The sequence below is a fragment of the Monodon monoceros genome, unplaced genomic scaffold (genome assembly GCF_005190385.1).
Source record: "Monodon monoceros isolate NGI ecotype Baffin Bay Population unplaced genomic scaffold, NGI_Narwhal_1 Super_Scaffold_3, whole genome shotgun sequence".
NCBI classification, from domain to species: domain Eukaryota; kingdom Metazoa; phylum Chordata; class Mammalia; order Artiodactyla; family Monodontidae; genus Monodon; species Monodon monoceros.
In genome coordinates, this window is record NW_021703780.1 from 24,543,730 (window position 1) to 24,562,607 (window position 18,878).

Consider the following 18,878-nt stretch of genomic DNA (forward strand, 5'->3'; position numbering starts at 1 on the left):
AAAAAGTTATTCCCTTCACATACATGTATTTATAGGAATGAATTATTTCCATGCTTATATCAATAAATACAAAAAAGAGGAATAAAATCTACCTTGAGCCAAAAAAGAAAAAAAAAACAAAAAGAACCCACCAGGTATACAGAGGAAAACCCTATCAGGGCACTTGCTCCAGTGGTAAACCATTCTGAAGTTGGTCAGTGATGGGGAATCATCTCCCATGCAGCCAGCAGCACACCTGCAAGGAGCATCCTCATTGCAAAGCTGGGGGACCATGCCGAGGCATCTGTGAGTAAACGTGAGCTGAGCCCCAGGCCAGCTGCTGCTGAACTGTTCCCACCCTTCCCAGGTAAAACACCTGAATATGTACAAGGACTTGAAAGCCTAGAGGAAGGGCCGTGGAGCCACACCAGCGACAGCACGCCAGCCGACTTGGTGCCTGCAGGCCAGCCATTATTGTCGTGACCCCGGGTGCTCTTCTGGAAGCTTTCCATTTCCCTGCCTGAGATACCCGTCCTGTCCCAGCCCCCACTGCTTTTTTCCTTCCTCACCTCTGCCCAGGGAGAAATTCCAGTGGCAGTTACGGGTGACACATCCTCTTCTTTAGCAAGTGGCAACTTGGCAACTCCTGCAGAAAGTCCAGCAGAGCCCCACTCACACCAGGCCACCCAAAAAGCCGTAGGCCCTCACTCCCACCCACCAGCCCGGCCCTGACACTGCTGACAGGGCAGAGAATATGGCGTCAGGCACAGCTGCAGGAGCTCTTGCTGCCTGGAGCGGTGTTTATATTGACCTCAACCCAGGCACACCTGGGGAGGGCTGGCCCGCACAGTCAGGCTGCCCAGTTCAGCCAATCCTCACCCCTCAGGGGCTCACAGTTGCAGAAAATGGACCTTGCTGAACCGGCCAGGTCCAAGGAACAGGTGTGGCTCCTGAGAGTCAGGATAGACAAGGGGCTGCAGCTCTGGCTTGTCTTGTAATCATTTTATCTGGCCCATGAGTAGGAGACAACTTCAAGAAGACCCTCTCCTAATGAGAGGAACCCAGGAATCAGGGAGAGGAGGGGTGGTGGGTGGAGACAGAGGCCTGGTGCCCCAGCTGAATTGGAAGTCTCTGGAAGGCCAGGCAGAGGGAGGCCGCACAGAGTGATGCCCAGGGTCACAGACCTGTCGGAGCTGTTTTTTGTTAGTTCAAGTCCTGCTCTGAGGTGTTCTGTGTCAGCTCTGAGTGACAGGTGAGCTGGGGTTGCTCTGCAATCAGGGCTATGAGCACGGTTCCTGTGTGCTCAGCCCTGCTGGGGTACCTTCCCAAGGGAGCTCTGTATCATGGGAGGGGTCTGACCACGAGAGCCTCATGAGCTGCTGGGTAGCTGCACAGGTGAGCTCCATACCCTGGGAGGGGCGTGACCACGAGAGCCCTGTTGGCTGCTGGGGACCTGCCAAGATGAGCTCCATATCCTGGGATTGGCCTCACCACGAGAGCCCCGTGGGCTGCTGGGGACCTGGTAAAGGATGTCAGGACAGTCAGTGAAGCCACCGAGGATATACATCCAGTAGTTCCTAATTCCTACACCCTGCTGGTCATTCTACCATCCACCAGGACATGGTATTCTGTATTAGACTTCAATGATGCCTTCTTCTGTATTCCATTAGTCCCAGAGTCACAAGAAATTTTGGCTTGTGAGTGGCAGGACTCAATATACAACAAAAACAATAATGATGGGCCGTCCTGCCCCAAGGGTTCAAAAATTCCCACAGCATCTTTGGGGAAACGTTAGCTAAACACCTAAAAGTTCTACCTCTGCAAAAGGGAACCCTCCTTCAATATGCAGATGACATTCTGATCGCCAGCCCTACTAAGGAGGCCTCTGAACTACCTAGCCAATAAAGGATAGAAGGTGTCCAAGAAAATGTCTCAAATATCACAGACTAAGGTGACCTGCCTGGGCTTCATTCTCACAGAAGGTCGGAGAAGCCCATCCCAGGAAAGGGAAGAAGCCATTTGCAGCCTTACCCCTTCCAAAACTAGAAGACAACTTAGGGGTTACTGGGGAGGCCAGGGTTTGCTGCATCTGGATCCCTAACTACAGTCTAATAGCTGGGCCTCTATATGAAACACTGAAAGGAAAAGATGATGATCCTTTTGAATAGAAGCCAGAAGCAGCCTTTCAAGAATGCAAAGAGCAGTCAGTTCAGACCCTTGCCCTGGAACTCCCTAATTTAGCTAAACCCTTTGACCTTTACATCCGCATAGAAGGTGAATCACCCTTGGAGTATTAGTGCAAAAACTGGGACCACTTGAAATGGAACAACGCAAGAATGCCCTCCAGGTAGGGTAAACTATGGTTACCAAGGGCTTGGCCTGCTGCCCCATCCAGCCAGGGTCTGGGGGTATCTAAAAACCTGGAAATCAGCAGCCCACAAGGCCAGCTCCCTCCTAAGGGAAAAGGACCCCATGTGGTGATCCTAACCACCCACCATGCCCTGAAGTTGCAGGGGTCACTCCGTGGGCACACTGACCTCGAGTGAGGAGGCCCTCCAGCTCCAACCTCCAGAGAGACAACCGGGGGCAACGGGCCCCCATGACGACTCATGTGACCATCACTTGACCTGGAGTTTCTCTCAGAAAACAAGAGTGTGCCCCAAAAGAGCAGACTACTGCTTGCAGTAGTTACTGCACCCAGAGGGGAGCTAATGAGCTTGGCAGAGGAACCGTATATCACGCTGTCACCATAGAAAATCCTACAGACACCGCAGTGACTGCAGTCAATGAGACCAGCTGGACTCCTGGTTACTTCAAAAGACCATTGATTCAGTGGCCGTCATGGTCATGGATCACCACCGGCCCTGGACTGTCTGGGAGTTGAGTGGGCAGGGCTCTGACATCTGGTGCTGTTTGTACGTTAATTCAGGGACCTAATTGATGAAAGCACAGACTACTGGTCAGAGCATCTAGGCTGGCAGAAACCGTCAGCCTAAGGTGGCCGAACAAATGTGGGGTGGGGTAAAACCGGCCCCCACAGCGTCTCTGCGCATCTCTTTCCTGGACCCTTAAAGGTCATTAGAATCTATAACACTTCCAATGCTGGCGCTCAGGCAGACAAGCAGTGAGGCAGGAGGCCTGGGGACAATCAACCTCACATGGAGGCTGCTGGGGAGAAGTTCTGCCCCTCCCCACGAGTATGAGGACTCCCAACTCAGCACGAAGCAGTTACAGAAGAGGGGTCTGCACCCACAGCACCCCAAGAATGAGGAATGGGACAAAAGGCAGAGGAGGGGCTTGTCACCGCCAAAGCCCATGAAAAATTCCTGGGAGATAAAAATAGAATCTGGGCAATAAACTAAAGTCTAACCTTTTTTTTCTTTGTGCTTTTTCTAATTTCACGTGCTCCTAGGGTTCCACAGGCAGAGGTCCCACACCCGACACTTCAGACCCGATTTTCTAGTGCAGAATGGCTGGGTCGACACTTCAGCTCCCGGGGCTCCATGCACACTCTGCGACATACAGCCTTAGCTGCAGCCAACCCAGCCCTCGAGAGCTCCGCCCCCTCCCTCCCGCTGACGCTGCTGAGATCCCTAAACAGCAGCCCAGCCCACAGCACGCGTGGGAGCGCACGCTCTCATCTCTCCATTCTCTGATCAAAATATAAAGTTTCCCTTGCTTCTGAACCAAACTCAGTCTCGATCTGTTGGCTCCAATGACACTGGGCAAGGGGAACCTTGTTGGGGCCCACTCTAGAGGATCAGTAACAGAAATTGAGAACATTGTAACTTCAATGAACAGATATGTGAGCCACACTGTAATTAATATATAGCAGTGTATAAGGCTTGGGTAAAATAAGATGTTTCTAACACTTCCATTGCATATTTCCATCACTTTATATGGAGCACAGGGACACTGCAATTCACCTGTTCCCTAACCCTAACCCTAATTCTAACCCTAACCCTAACCCTAAGCCTAAACCTAACCCTTATCCGAAGCCTTACCCTAACCCATACCCTAATCCTAACCCATACACTAACACTAACACATACCCTCACACATACGCTAACCCGAAACCATTGTCGTACCCTAACCTGTACCGTACCCGTTCCCTAACCCTAACTGTAACCCTAACCCTAACACTAACACTAAACCGTACCCATTCCCTAACCCTAACCCTAACACTAACCCTAAACCTTAGCCTAACCCGTACCCTAATTCTAACCCATACACTAACTCATACACTAACCCTAAACCCTTGTTGTACCCTAACTTTTACCCTAAACCATACCCATTCCTGAACCCTAACCCTAACACTAACCCTAAACCTTACCCTAACCCGTACCCTAATCCTATCCCGTAGACTATCACTAACCCATTCTCTAACATGTACGCTAAAACTAAACCCTTCTCGTACCCTAAACTGTAACCTAAACCATACCAGACCCTAACCCTAACCATAACTCTAACTCTTACACTAACCCGTACCCTAATCCTAACCCATACACTAACACTCAACCATACCTTAACACTTACCCAAATCCTAACCCATTGTCATACCCTACCCTGTACCCTAAATTGTACCCATTCCCCAACACTAACCCTAACAATAACTCTAACCCTAAATCTTACCCTAACCCATACACTAACACTAAACCGTACCCTAACACATACCCTAACCCTAAACATTTGTCATACCCTAACCTCTACCCTAAACCATACCATTTCCCTAACCCTAACCTTAACCCTAACCCTAACCCTTATCCTTAACCTATCCTGTACCCTAATCCTAACCTGTATACTAACACTAACCCATACCCTAACACGTACCCTAACCATAATCTGTTGTCATACCCTAAACTGTACCGTAAACTGTACCCATCCCCTAATCCTAACCCTAACCCTAACCTTAACCTTACCCTAAACCATTCCCTAATCCTAACCCATACACTAACACTAACCCATACCCTAACAAGTACTCTTACACTCACCCATTGCTGTACCCCACCTCTATCCTAAACCGTACCCATTCCCTAACCCTAACCCTAACCCTGATGCTTACCCTAACGCACACCCTAATCCTAACCCTTTCATTAACACTAAACTGTCCCATAACATGTACCGCAACCCTAACCCTTTGGCATACCCTAAACCATACCCGTTCCTTAACCCTAACCCTAACCTTAACACTAACCCTAACCCTAACCTTAATGCTAAACCTAACACTAACCCTAAACCTTACCCTAACCTGTACCCTAATCCTAACCTGTACACAAACACTAACCCATACCCTACCACATACCCTTACCCTATCCCCTTGTCGTACCCTAACCTGTACCCTAAACAGTACCTGTTCCCTAAGCCTAACCCTAACCCTAACCTTAACCCTAAACCTTAACCTAATGCGTACCCTAATCCTAACCTTTGTACTAACCCTAAACCATACCCGTTCCCTGACCCTAACCCGTACCCTAATCCTAACCCTAACCCGTACCCTAATCCTAAGCCTAACACTAACCCATAGCCTAACATGTACCCTAAACCCAACCCATTGTCGTACCCTAACCTGTACCATAAACCATACCCTTTCCTTAACCCTAACCCTACCTTAACCCTAAACCTAACACTAACCCTAAACCTTACCCTAACCCATACCCTAATCCTAACGTGTACACTAACTCTAAACCATACCCTAACACGTACCCTAACTCTAACTTGTGTCATACCCTAACCTGTACCCAAAACCATATCCGTTCCCTAACCCTATACTTAACCCTAACCCTAACCCTTACCCTAACGTTTACCCTAATCCTAACCCATACACTAACACTAACCCATACCCTAACACGTAACCTAACCCTAACCTGTTTTCATACCCTAACCTGTACCCTAAATCATACACCATTCCCTAACCCTAACCCTAACCCTAACCTTAACCCTAACCCTTTCCTTTGAATACTAGGTTTGGGATGAATTACTTGTTGTCGGTAATTTGTTGGGGGATTGCTACACTGACTTGGAGCTGGAATGATGTGTGGCATATCCAGTGTGTCAGCTGTCATGCTGACATCAAAGATAGGGTCTGTGAGTCAACATCCCTTGAAAATAGCTCCCTCTGAAAGTCATCTTCAGTCTGGTGCTTGGGTTTGTCAGGTGATAATCTTTATGTCTTCTTCTTCTTTCTCTGGTTGCTTCCCAAGCACATTTCCATCCGGGGTGTGCCAGAACAGGAATTCTGCCTTTCTAAAGTGCTGCTTCCATAAAGGGTTGAGAAATCCTGGGCAGGAATATCTTTAAGAAGATTCATGAGCTTCGGGTGGTTCTTGGTGTTTCCAGCCTTCGAAGAGACAGGTGGCGGCATGTGATGAGGAGGGTCAGACTTGAGCCAATGGTAGACACCCTGTTCCCTGTTATTTGCAACAAACTGGTAAGAACTTGGTTCTGAGACACCTTGCTGAAGTCCTCCCCATGCCCCACAGACTCATGCCTATCTTTGATGCTCATATTAAACAAGGTAATATGGACCCCCAGAAATGTGTTTGTTGGTGTAGTGGTACCACTCATTGGGTTGTTGCCTGTGGTCATGCCATACACTGGGCTGCTAGCCAGGGGCAGGTTCTTTTTCACCAAGTCTTCAACTGTCTCTGCAATGAGGGACAGTGCTGGGTGTTGTTCTGAATGGTTTCAGCTTTCCTCCGAATAGCTCTCATTGTTACAGGGGTGGACATACATATTTGAACAACTTTGGCAATGAAGTCATCTGTGAAGATGAGTGCATCTGACAGTCCCTTGTAGAGTTTACAGCTCACATGTGTTGAGTCCTGTACATCCATTACCACAGACACCAGGGAGTCATTCACAGGGTGCTGAAAAGATATGCTGAAACGGGACTCTGAGAGCGGACACACTTCTAATTGGAGGAGCCCAGGAGAATCTTCTTTCAGAATAGTTCTTTTGACACAGCTTCCAATTAGGGTGTATTAAGCCCCTTGGTGTCTGATCAGATTCAGGATAAGGGGAACCCAGCCAGTGTGCTGAAAGGTGATTTTGCTAACAAGGTTCCTGGTAGATTTCTACCATCTGGAAGTGGAGCATCCTTGTTGAGGAAATAGCAGTGTGGCTGACCTGGAACAGCAGCATAAAATCACATGTTGTGATTCAAAGGTACAAGGTCAGGGTCCTTTGACATCTCAAAGTGAGTGATCGGTTCATAGATGGGTACATAATTTGCCTGGGTTTCAAACAATGGAATTCCTGTGCAGTTCTGAAGTTTCTGAACAAATGCTCTAGATACTGGGATTGGCTGGGGAAATTTCAAGAAGAAATAGGCAGGAAGATCCACACTCTTGGCACTCGTGATTGAGGAGAAGGAGGGAGTCCATTTGTTGTCAACTGGGTGTGACCCCATAATTAATGGTGCAGTTGGGAGTTTATACATAATAGATGTTCCTTCAATTGTCACTGATGCATTCATGCCCAAAGATCAAGGAACATTATTCTTGTGCAAAACGATAGGGGATGTAGTCTTATCATCCAGCATGTCAGAAGGAGAGGCATAATACTTCAAGTTAATTAAATGACCCCCACTTCTTGGAGTGAGATAGCCAACACTTCCATGAAGAATCTTATCCAAGGGACCAGCATTCGTTACTTTCCAATACATAACTGCCATTTTAAATAGATCTTGTTCTAAGGATTGGAGAGCCAAGTACATTTTAGTCTTCAGTTTGTTGTCCCCTGGAAGGTTATAAAGATTAACAAGACCCTTAAGGTGCTTAGAAAATTCATCAAAAATTTTTCCCCTTAGCTGCTGTACAAGCTCTGGACAGCTCACAGGATTCTCTCCATGGTGAGCCACTTTTACATCACAAAACTGTCCTGCAGGATCTAACTGCACTTCCACATATAACATATCTGATGTGATGTAACATTCGGTGTCACTGGCACTGAGATGACAGCCCAGTCCATTCTGGCTTGCTATAGACTCCAGTCAGTCATTGCTGGTAAAGATGTTACATGAATTGACGCACAAGCTTAATGGTTTCACTCCAAGTTCTACTTTGGTTAAATTTTGCATGGAGCCGTTCCAAGAGAGAACTCATCTTACTCACATTTTCGGACTCCTCGGTTACCCCCTGAGCCCTCATCCTGACGGCAGGGAGAGCCTGAGTCCTACACAAGAGGATATGCCCTTCCCCACCACTAATTGAGGAACCAAGTTGGTTAGGGCTCCTGGGATGCAGGGCGCCTGCAGTCCCCGCTCTTCCCAGGAAGACTCAGTCAGAAGTCCCTGGGGACAAGAAGAGAAGGGTGCTCTTGGCTGCCGCCGTCTTCCCCAACAGAACCTGTACCACATCTTCTTTATCCATTTGTCTGTTGATGGACATTTAGGTTGCTTCCGTGACCTGACTATTGTAAATAGTGCTTCAAAGAACATTGGAGTGCATGTGTCTTTTTGAATTATGGTTTCTCTGAGTATACACCCAGTAGTGAGATTGCTGGGTCATATGGTAATTCTATTTTTAGTTTTTTAAGGAAACTTCATACTGTACTCCATAGTGGCTGTATCAATTTACATTCCCACCAACAGTGCAAGAGGGTTCTCTTTTCTTCACACCCTCACCAACATTTTTTTGTAGATTTTCTGATGATGATCATTTTAACAGGTGTGAGGTGATACCACATTGTAGTTTTGATTTGCGTTTCTCTAATACTTATTGATGTTGTGCAGCTTTACATGTGCCTCTTGGCCATCTGTATGTCTTTGGAGAAATGTCTATTTAGGTCTAATGCCCATTTTTGGATTGGGTTTCTTTTTTTTTAATATTGAGCTGCATGATCTGTTTATATATTTTGGAGGTTAATCCTTTGTCCATTGATTCCTTTGCAAATACTTTCTCCCATTCTGAGGGTTATATTTTTGTCTTGTTTATAGTTTCTTTTGCTGTGCAAAAGCTTTTAAGTTTCATTAGGTCCCATTTTTTAATTTTTGTTTTTATTTCTATTTCTCTAGGAGGTGGGTCAAAAAAGATCTGTGATTTATGTCAAAGAATGTTCTTCCTATGTTTTCCTCTAAGAGTTTTATAGTGTCTGGTCTTACATTTAGTTCTTTAATCCATTTTGAGTTTATTTTTGTATATGGTGTTAAGGAGTGTTCTAATTTCATTCTTTTACATGTAGCTGTCCAGTTTTCCCAACACCACTTATTGAAGAGGCTGTCTTTTCTCCATGGTATATTCTTGCCTCCTTTATCGAAGATAAGGTGACCATATGTACATGGGCTTATCTCTGGGATTTCTATCCTGTTCCATTGATCTATATTTCTGTTTTGTGCCAGTACCATATTGTCTTGATTACTGTAGCTTTGTAGTATAGTCTGAAGTCATGGAGTCTGATTTCTCCAGATCCTTTTTGTCCCCTCAAGATTGCTTTGGTTATTCGGGGTCTTTTGTGTCTCCATACAAATTTCAAGATTCTTTTGGTCTTGTTCTGTAAAAAATGCCATTGGTAATTTGATAGGGATGGCATTAAATCTGTAGATTGCTTTGCATAGAAGAGTCATTTTCAAAATATTGATTCTTCCAACCCACGAACATGGTGTATCTCTCCATCTGTTTGCATAATCTTTGATTTCTTTCATCAGTGACTTAGAGTTTTCTGAGTACAGGTCTTTTACCTCCTTAGGTAGGTTTATTGCTAGTTATTTTATTCTTTTTGTTGCAATGGTGAATGGGATTGTTTCCTTAATTTCTCTTTCTGACCTTTCATTGTTAGTGTATAGGAATGCAAGAGATTTCTGTGCATTAATTTTATATCCTGCAACTTTACCAAATTCATTGATTAGCTCTAGAAGTTTGCTGATGGCATCTTTAGGATTGTCTGTGTATAGTATCATGTTATCTGCAAACAGTGACAGTTTTACTTCTTCTTTTCCAATTTGTATTCCATTAATTTCTTTTTCTTCTCTGATTGTCCTGGCTAAAACTTCCAAAACTATGTTGAATAATAGTGGCGACAGTGGACATCATTGTCTTGCTCCTGATCTTAGAGGAAATGCTTTCTAATTTTCACCACTGAGAATGATGTTGGCTGTGAGTTTGTTGTATATGATCTTAATTATGTTGGGGCAGGTTCCATCTATGCCCACTTTCAAGAGAGTTTTTTTATCATAAATGGGTGTTGAATTTTGTTAAAAGCTTTTTCTGCATCTATTGAGATGCATTTTTCTGCATCTATTGATCATATGATTTTTATTCTTCAGTTTGTTAATATGGTGTATCACATTGATTGATTTCCATATGTTAAAGAATCCTTGCATCCCTGGGATAAATCCCACTTGATCATGGTGTATAATATTTTTAATGTGCTATTGGATTCTGTTTGCTAGCATTTTGTTGAGGATTTTTGCTTCTATGTTCATCCGTGATATTGGTCTGTAATTTTCTTTTTTTGTAGTATCTTTGGTTTTGGTATCAGCATGATGGTGGCCTCCTAGAATTAGTTTGGACGTGTTCCTTCCTCTGCAATTTTTTGGAAGAGTTTGAGAAGAATGGGTGTTAGCTCTTCTCTAAATGTTTGATAGAATTCACCTGTGAGGCCACCTGGTCCTGGACTTTTGTTTGTTGTAAGATTTTTAATCACAGTTTCAATTTCATTACTTGTAATTGATCTGTTCATATTTTCTATTTCTTCCTGGTTCAGTCTTGGAAGGTTATACCTTTTTAAGGATTTTTCTGTTTCTTCCAGGTTTCCATTTTATTGGCATAGAGTTACTTGTACTGTTCTCTTAGGATGCTTTGTATTTCTGTGATGTCCATTGTAACATCTCCTTTTTCATTTCTAACTTTATTGATTTGAGACCTCTCCCTCTTTTTCTTGATGAGGCTGGCTAAAGGTTTATCAATTTTGTTTATCTTCTCAAAGAACCAACTTTTAGTTTTATTTATCTTTGTTATTGTTTTCTTTGACTCTATTTCATTTATTTCTGCTCTAATCTTTATGATTTCCTTCTTTCTACTAACTTTAGTTTTTGTTTATTCTTCTTTCTCTAGTTCCTTTAGGTGTAAGTTTAGATTGTTTATTTGAGGTTTTTCTTGTTTCTTGAGGTGGGCTTTTATAGCTATAAACTTCCCTCTTACAACTGCTTTTGCTGCATCCCATAGGTTTTAGATCATTGTGTTCTCGTTGTAATTTCTCTCTAGGTAATTTTTATTTCCTCTTTGATTTCTTCAGTGATCTCTTGGTTGTTTAATAGTGTATTGTTTCGCCTCCATGTGTTTGTATTTTTTACAGTTTTTTTTTCTGTAATTGATATCTAGTCTCATAGCGTTGTGGTCAGAAAAGATGCTTGATATGATTTCGATTTTCTTAAATTTACTGAAGCTTGATTTGTGGCCCAAGATGTGATTTATCCTGGAGAATGTTCTGTGTGCACATGAGAAGAAAGTGTATTCTGTTGTTTTTGGATGGAATGTCCTATAAATATCAATGAAGTCCACCTGGTCTAATGTGTCATTTAAAGTTTGTTTATTTATTTTATTTAAATTGTTTATTTATTTTATTTAAATTGTTTATTTATTTTATTTAAATTTTTTATTTATTTTCTGTTTGGATAATCTGTCCATTTGTGTTAAGTGGGATGTTAAAGTCGCCTACTCTTATTGTGTTACTGTTGACTTCCCCTTTTATGGCAGTTGGCCTTTGCCTTATGTATTGAGTAGCTCCTATGTTGGGTGCATAGATATTTACAATAGTTCTATCTTCTTCTTGGATTGATCCCTTGATCATTATGTAGTGTCTTTCCATGTCCTTGTAACAGTCTTTATTTTAAGGTCTATTTCGTCTGATATGAGTATTGCTACTCCAGCTTTTTTTTGACTTCCATTTGCATGGAATATCTTTTTCCATCCTTTCACTTTCAGTCTGTATGTGTCCCTAATTCTGAAGTGGGTCTCTTGTAGACAGCATATATGTGTGTCTTGTTTTTGCATCCATTCAGCCAGTCTGTGTCTTTTGATTGAGGCATTTAATCCATTTACATTTAAGGTAATTATTGATATGTATGTACCTATTACCATTTTCTTAATTGTTTTGGGTTTGTTTTTGTAGGTCTTTTCCTTCTCTTGTGCTTCCTGCCTAGAGAAGTTCCTTTAGCATTTGTTGTAAAGCTGGTTTGTTGGTGCTGAATTCTCTTAACTTTTCCCTGTCTGTAAAGTTTAATTTCTCAGTCAAATCTGAATGAGATCATTGCTGGGTAGAGTAATCCTGGTTGTAGATTTTTCTCTTTCATCATTTTAAATATATCTTGCCACAGCCTTCTGGCCTGTATAGTTTCTGCTGGAAGATCAGCTGTTAACCTTATGGGGATTCCCTTGTATGTTATTTGTTCCTTTTCCCTGCTGCTTTTAATATTTTATCTTTGTGTTTAATTTTTGTTAGTTTGATTAATATGTGTCTTTGTTTCACCTTGGGTTTATCCTGTATGGGACTCTCTGTGTTTCCTGGACTTCATTGACTACTTCCTTTCCCACGTTGGGAAAGTATTCAACTATAATCTCTTCAAATACTTTCTCAGACCCTTTCTTTTTTTCTTCTTCTTCTGGGATGCCTATATTTCGAATATTGGTGTGCCTAGAGTTGTCCCAGAAATCTCTAAGACTGTCCTCATTTCTTTTCATTCTTTTTTGTTTATTCTGCTGTGTGGCAGTTATTTCCACCATTCTCTCTTCCAGTTCACTTATCCATTCTTTTGCCTCTGTTATTCTGCTATTGATTCCTTCTAGAGTATTTTTAGTTTCAATTATTCTGTTGTTCATTATTTTTTGTTTGCTCTTTAGTTCTTCTAGGTCCTGGTTAAATGTTTCTTGTATTTTCTCTATTCTATATCCAAGATTTGGTATCATCTTTACTATCATTACTCTGAATTCTTATTTTTTAAATTAATTTATTTTATTTTTGACTGTGTTGGGTCTTCATTGCTGCATGTGGACTTTTCTCTGGTTGTGGCGAGCAGGGCCTACTCTTTGTTGCAGTGCACAGGCTTCTCATTGCAGTGGCTTCTCTTGTTCTGGAGCATGGGCTCTAGGCACACAGCCTTCACTATTTGTGGCACATGGGCTCAGTAGTTGTGGCTCACAGGCTCTAGGGTGCAGGTTCAGTAGTTGTGGCACATGGGCTTAGTTGCTCTGTGACATGTGGGATCTTCCCAGACCAGGGCTCAAACCTGTGTTGCCTGCATTGGCAGGCAGATTCTTAACCACTGTGCCACCAGGGAAGTCCCTGAATTCTTTTTCAGATAGCTTGCCTATTTCCTCTTCAGTTATTTAGTCTTGTGATGTTTTACCTTGATCCTTTTCCTGTAAGATATTTGTGTCTTCTCATTTTGTCTAATTTGCAGTATTTGAGGTCTCCTTTCCCTAGGCTACAGGGTTGTAGTTCCTTGTGCTTCTGTTCTCTGCCCCTGGTGATGGGGTTCTTCTAGTGTCTTGTGTAGGCTTCCTGAGGGGAGGAACTGGTGCCTGCATTCTGGTGGGTGGAGCTGAGTCTTTTCCCTCTAATGAGCAGCGTCATGTCAGGTGGTGTGTTTTGGGGTATCTGTGAGCTTAGTATGACTTTAGGTAGTTTCTGTGTTGATGGGTGAGTTTGTGTTCCTGTCTTGTTTGTTGTTTGGTGTGAGGTGTCCAGCACTGGGAGCTGCTGGCAGTTGGGTGGAACTGGGTCTTGGATTCAAATAGAGGCCTCCATGAGAGCTCTTGGTGGTTAGCTTCCCTGGGACCAGGTATTCTCTAAGCATCCAGCATCCTGGACTTGGTGCTCCCACTCCAGAGCCTCAGGCCTGACTTCTGGTCAAGGTACCAAGACACCACAAGTGGCTTGTCCTGGCAATAAAGGCGATTAAAAAAAAAAAGACTAACAAAATCCCAGGCAACTGGTAAAAAGTAAAATCAAACAAACAGAAATAGAAACAAGGAAACACACACACACACACACACACACACACACACACAAGAAACAAAAACAAAACCAAAAAGTCAAATAGCAAGAAAACAACCAGATAAACAAAAGCACCTAAGAACGAAATCAAACAAGAAGAAAGCTGACAAAAACTTAAAATCAGAAACAACACCAAAGCAGAGTGCCAACTGAAGAATGAAGCAAAGAAACAAAACCAACAAAAATGATATAAAAGAAAAATAAATAAAAAGAGAAAGAGGAAAGAACACAGAACAACAGAAAAGCAATGCAGAAACAGAAATATAAAGATAAATAAAATATAAAATATACTGAAGAAAAAAAAAGATAAACCCCCAGAGAAATGGTGAAAACAAACAAACAAAAACAGAAACAAGGAAACACCACACACGTAAAAGAAACAAAAACAGAGCCAAATACAACAAAAAGCAAGAGAACAACCAGACAAATAGAAGTCAAAAATGAAATCAATAAGGATTAAAACTAACAAAGACACATAACCTAAAAACAAAACCAAAGCGGTGTGCTTACTGAAGAATAAAGCAAGGAAACAGGACAAACCAATAAAAAAGATTAAAAAGATAATAATAATTAAATTAAATTTTAAAAAGGCAGGACAACAGAAAAGCAAAGTAGAAATGGAAATTTAAAAAAGGAGAGAGAAATATATTAAAGAAAAAGAGGAAGAAAAAAATAAGGGAAAAGAACACAGAATGACCGGAAAGCAAATTAAAAATAGAAATGTATAAAAATATGTTATAAAACATGGAGATCCCAAAAGACTAAATTTAAAAAAACTAAAACAATTACAAACCAAAAAAGAAAGAAAAAGAAACCAAAGAAAGGCTATAACCAACAGCAGAATGAATCAAAACATAATAAAATTAATAGTCATAATTATCTTTCCCTGGGGTCTCCTCTGTAAGTGTCCTTGCACATGCTGTGAGCCACAGCCCACCTCCGCCTCCCCAAGAGGTTCTCCTCTGCCTCTGGGCTGGTCTCTAGATCTGCTGTGAGCCTGTGGGGACCACTCAGACTCTGATCTGGCCCAGTTCCTGTGTGTACTTGCCCCCACAGTCCACAGCTGCCAGAGCTAGACCATTTTCATTTGTGGGAACAGTCATTGTCTACTCAGATATTCCATAGACACAGGGTCTACTTTGCTGATCATGTGGATTTAATCTGCAGCTTGTACAGTTGATGGAAAGATTTTCCATCCTATTCCTTAGTTGCCCCATCTCTGGGGTTCAGCTTTGGTTTTATCCTACCTCTGCGTGTGGTCCACCCACAGGAGTCTGGTCCTGAGGCTGCCTTGGAGCTCTTGGGTCTGCCCCTGTGAGGACCGGGCACAGAGGTGGTATGACCACTTGGATCGCAGGAGCCCCGGTGGCGCCAAATGCAGAGGCAAACTGGCAGCCACAGACACAAGAGATATGGCCTGAGTGAGGGCCTTTTCTGGTGCCCAGCATTAAGGCATGTGAAAGCCAGCCCTGTCCGTGGATTTTTCTGGCACCTGGCAGCAGGCATGTGGGGGCCAGCCCTGAGGGAGCTTTTTTTTATTATTATTGCCCTGCAGCCAGTGTGTGAGGGCCAGCTCTGAGGGGACTTTTTTATTGCTTTCAGCCGGCTCACAAGAGCCAGCCCTGAGCGGGCTTCCTTTATTTTCATCAGTAGGTACCGGCATGTGGGGAGAGAGAGGCTACAATAGTGGCTCCTCCCCTTGCACGTGACTCAGCAGTAGAGCCCTTCTTCCATGGCAGTCCAGCCTTCCTCCATAGGCATGCCCTGCTGCAGATGTCCTCCCTCCCGTCCCCTCAGTCCATCTCCCCACAGCCAACGGCAGTTCTCATTCTGGGCCTGTTCTCCAATCCCCACTCACCAGCTCCCAGCCCCTTTGCACACCTGTGAACACAAGTCCCAGTCCAGTAGGGTTGCGGTACGGACCATCTGTGAATTTCTTGCTTTTCTCACTCTGTCCCGTCTGCTACAGATCGGCTGCTTCACCCTCTTCTGACCGCCTCAAATGCTTCCCTTCTGTCCCAATCGATTTCCCCATTGGACAGGGGGTTTCTCTGAATTCGGGAATCTCTCCTCTGCTTCAGCTCCCCCGCCCTGGGGTGCAGGTTCCATCCCACTTCCTCTCCTCCTCCTTCTCCCTTCTTTTTTTCCATTCTACCCAGTTACGCAGGGATATTTAGAGTCCTTTCCAGTGTCCAAGCTCTTCTGCTAGTTTTCAGCCAGTGTTCTATGAGAATTGTTCCATCTATAGATATATTCCTGATACATCCATGGAGAGAGATGAACTCCACATCCACCTACTCTGCCATCTTGAATCTCTCTCTGTAATATCCTTTAATACAAACCTTTCCACCTAAAACTTGCCAGAAATAGATTCTTTAATTCCAATTTATAATTTTGATGGAATCACAGTTCCCCCAGTCTTGAATACTTTTCTTTAAATCTCCTGCCCTTTTTTTACTTTGGAATTCTTTTCACTATTCAACTGGACTGGATCCACTTTCTTAGTTTAGGCTCTCATTTCTCTGGAGTATTATCTTCAATATTTTCCTAAGAGAGTGTGCAGTAGGAATAAATTTCTCAGACCATGCATATATTAAGTATTATTTATATTTTAGCTAAATATTAAATTCTTTATCACCTCAGAAATTAGAAGGCATTATTATTCCACTGGTTACTATTACATAATGCTGCTGATGGGAAATGAGATGCTAGTTTGATGCTAGTCCTTATATAGGTGATCTTTTCTTAGAGATTTACTTGAAGATTTCTTCAGGTTGTCCATTATTTTGACCAACTATCAAGATTTTTTAATCTGAAGAATCCTTTATTTTTCCTCAAATCTGGAAGATTCTCTTCTATTAGTTGTTGAATAATTCTTCATATTTCCTCATATATTTGTTTCTTTTCATTGTTCCCATTATCAATCAATTCTTTCTTGATTTATAAATAAGTTAATTAATTTAAGAATTGTAGACTCCACTATGTATGTGTTTATTTATGTATACATAAAAAAGTGAAAAGTGAAAAGTTCAGTGGAATTCTTGGGATAAAAATAGAGTGTATTCATTTGTCATGGCTGCTGTAACAAAGGCAACAAACTAAATGGCTTAAAAAACAAATGTTTAGCCTCTTCAATAAGTGGTTCTGGGAAAACGGGACAGCTACATGTAAAAGAATGAAATTAGAACACTCCCTAACACCATACACAAAAATAAACTCAACATGGATTAAAGACCTAAATGTAAGGCCAGACACTATGAAACTCTTAGAGGAAAACATAGGCAGAACTCTCTATCACATAAATCACAGCAAGATCCTTTATGACCCACCTCCTAGAGAAATGGAAATAAAAACAAAAATAAACAAATGTGACCTCATTAAACTTCAAAGCTTTTGCACAGCAAAGGAAACCATAAACAAGATGAAAAGACAACCCTCAGTATGGGAGAAAATATTTGCAAATGAAGCAACTGACAAAGGATTAATTTCCAAAATATACAAGCAGCTCATGCAGCTCAATATCAAAAAAACAAACAACCCAATCTAAAAATGGGCAGAAGACCTAAATAGACATTTCCCCAAAGAAGATATACAGATTGTCAACAAACACATGAAAGAATGCTCAACATCATTAATCATTAGAGAAATGCAAAGCAAAACTACAATGCGATATCATCTCACCCCGGTCAGAATGGCTATCATTAAAAAATCTAGAAACAAGAAATGCTGGAGAGGGTGTGGAGAAAAGAGAACCCTATTGCACTGTTGGTGGGAATGTAAATTGATACAGCCACTATAGAGAATGGTATGGAGCTTCCTTAAAAAACTACAAATAGAACTACCATACGGCCCAGCAATCCCACTACTGGGCATATACCCTAAGAAAACCATAATTCAAAAAGAGCCACGTACCGGGCTTCCCTGGTGGTGCAGTGGTTGAGAGTCTGCCTGCCGATGCAGGGGACACGGGTTCGTGCCCTGGTCTTGGAAGATCCCACATGCCACGGAGCGGCTGGGCCCATGAGCCATGGCCACTGAGCCTGCACGTCTGGAGCCTGTGCTCCACAACGGGAGAAGCCACAACAGTGAGAGGCCTGCATACCGGGAAAAAAAAAAAAGAGTCATGTACCAAAATGTTCATTGCAGCTCTGTTTACAATAGCCAGGACATGGAAGCAACCGAAGTGTCCATCATCGGATGAATGGATAAAGAAGATGTGGCACATATATACAATGGAATATTACTCAGCCATAAAAAGAAATGAAATTGAGTTATTTGTAGTGAGGTGGATAGACCTAGAGTCTGTCATACAGAGTGAAGTAAGTCAGAAAGAGAAAAACAAATACCATATGCTAACACATATATACAGAATCTAAGAAAAAAAAAAGAAAAGGTCATGAAGAACCTAGGGGTAAGACGGGAATAAAGACACAGACCTACTAGGGAATGGACTCGAGGATATGGGGAGGGGAAGGGTAAGCTGTGACAAAGTGAGAGAGTGGCAGGGACATATATAACCTACCAAACGTAAAATAGATAGCTAGTGGGAAGCAGCCACATAGCACAGGGAGATCAGCTCAGTGCTTTGTGACCACCTAGAGAGGTGGGATAGGGAGGGTGGGAGGGAGGGAGACGCAAGAGGGAAGAGATATGGGAACATATGTATAACTGATTCACTTTGTTATAAAGCAGAAACTAACACACCATTGTAAAGCAATTATACTCCAATAAAGATGTAAAAAAAAAAATAAAACATCCGGAAAAAAAAATGACCATAGAAAAGTACATTGACATCTCTTGCTTGGAGATTGCTTCTGCACTGAGAATCTCAGAATATGTTCATCTCTGTTCTCAACTCAAGGGTAAATTATTTTAAGGGAGGGTATTCCCTTTAGATCACAAGATGA

The 18,878-nt window shown here is 42.6% G+C and overlaps 1 pseudogene; it reads right to left on the minus strand.

The window, feature by feature from the left end:
* Positions 1-577: 577 nt before the first annotated feature.
* On the minus strand, positions 578-8,126 carry LOC114907535 (annotated as a pseudogene).
* Between the last annotated feature and the right edge of the window lie 10,752 nt (positions 8,127-18,878).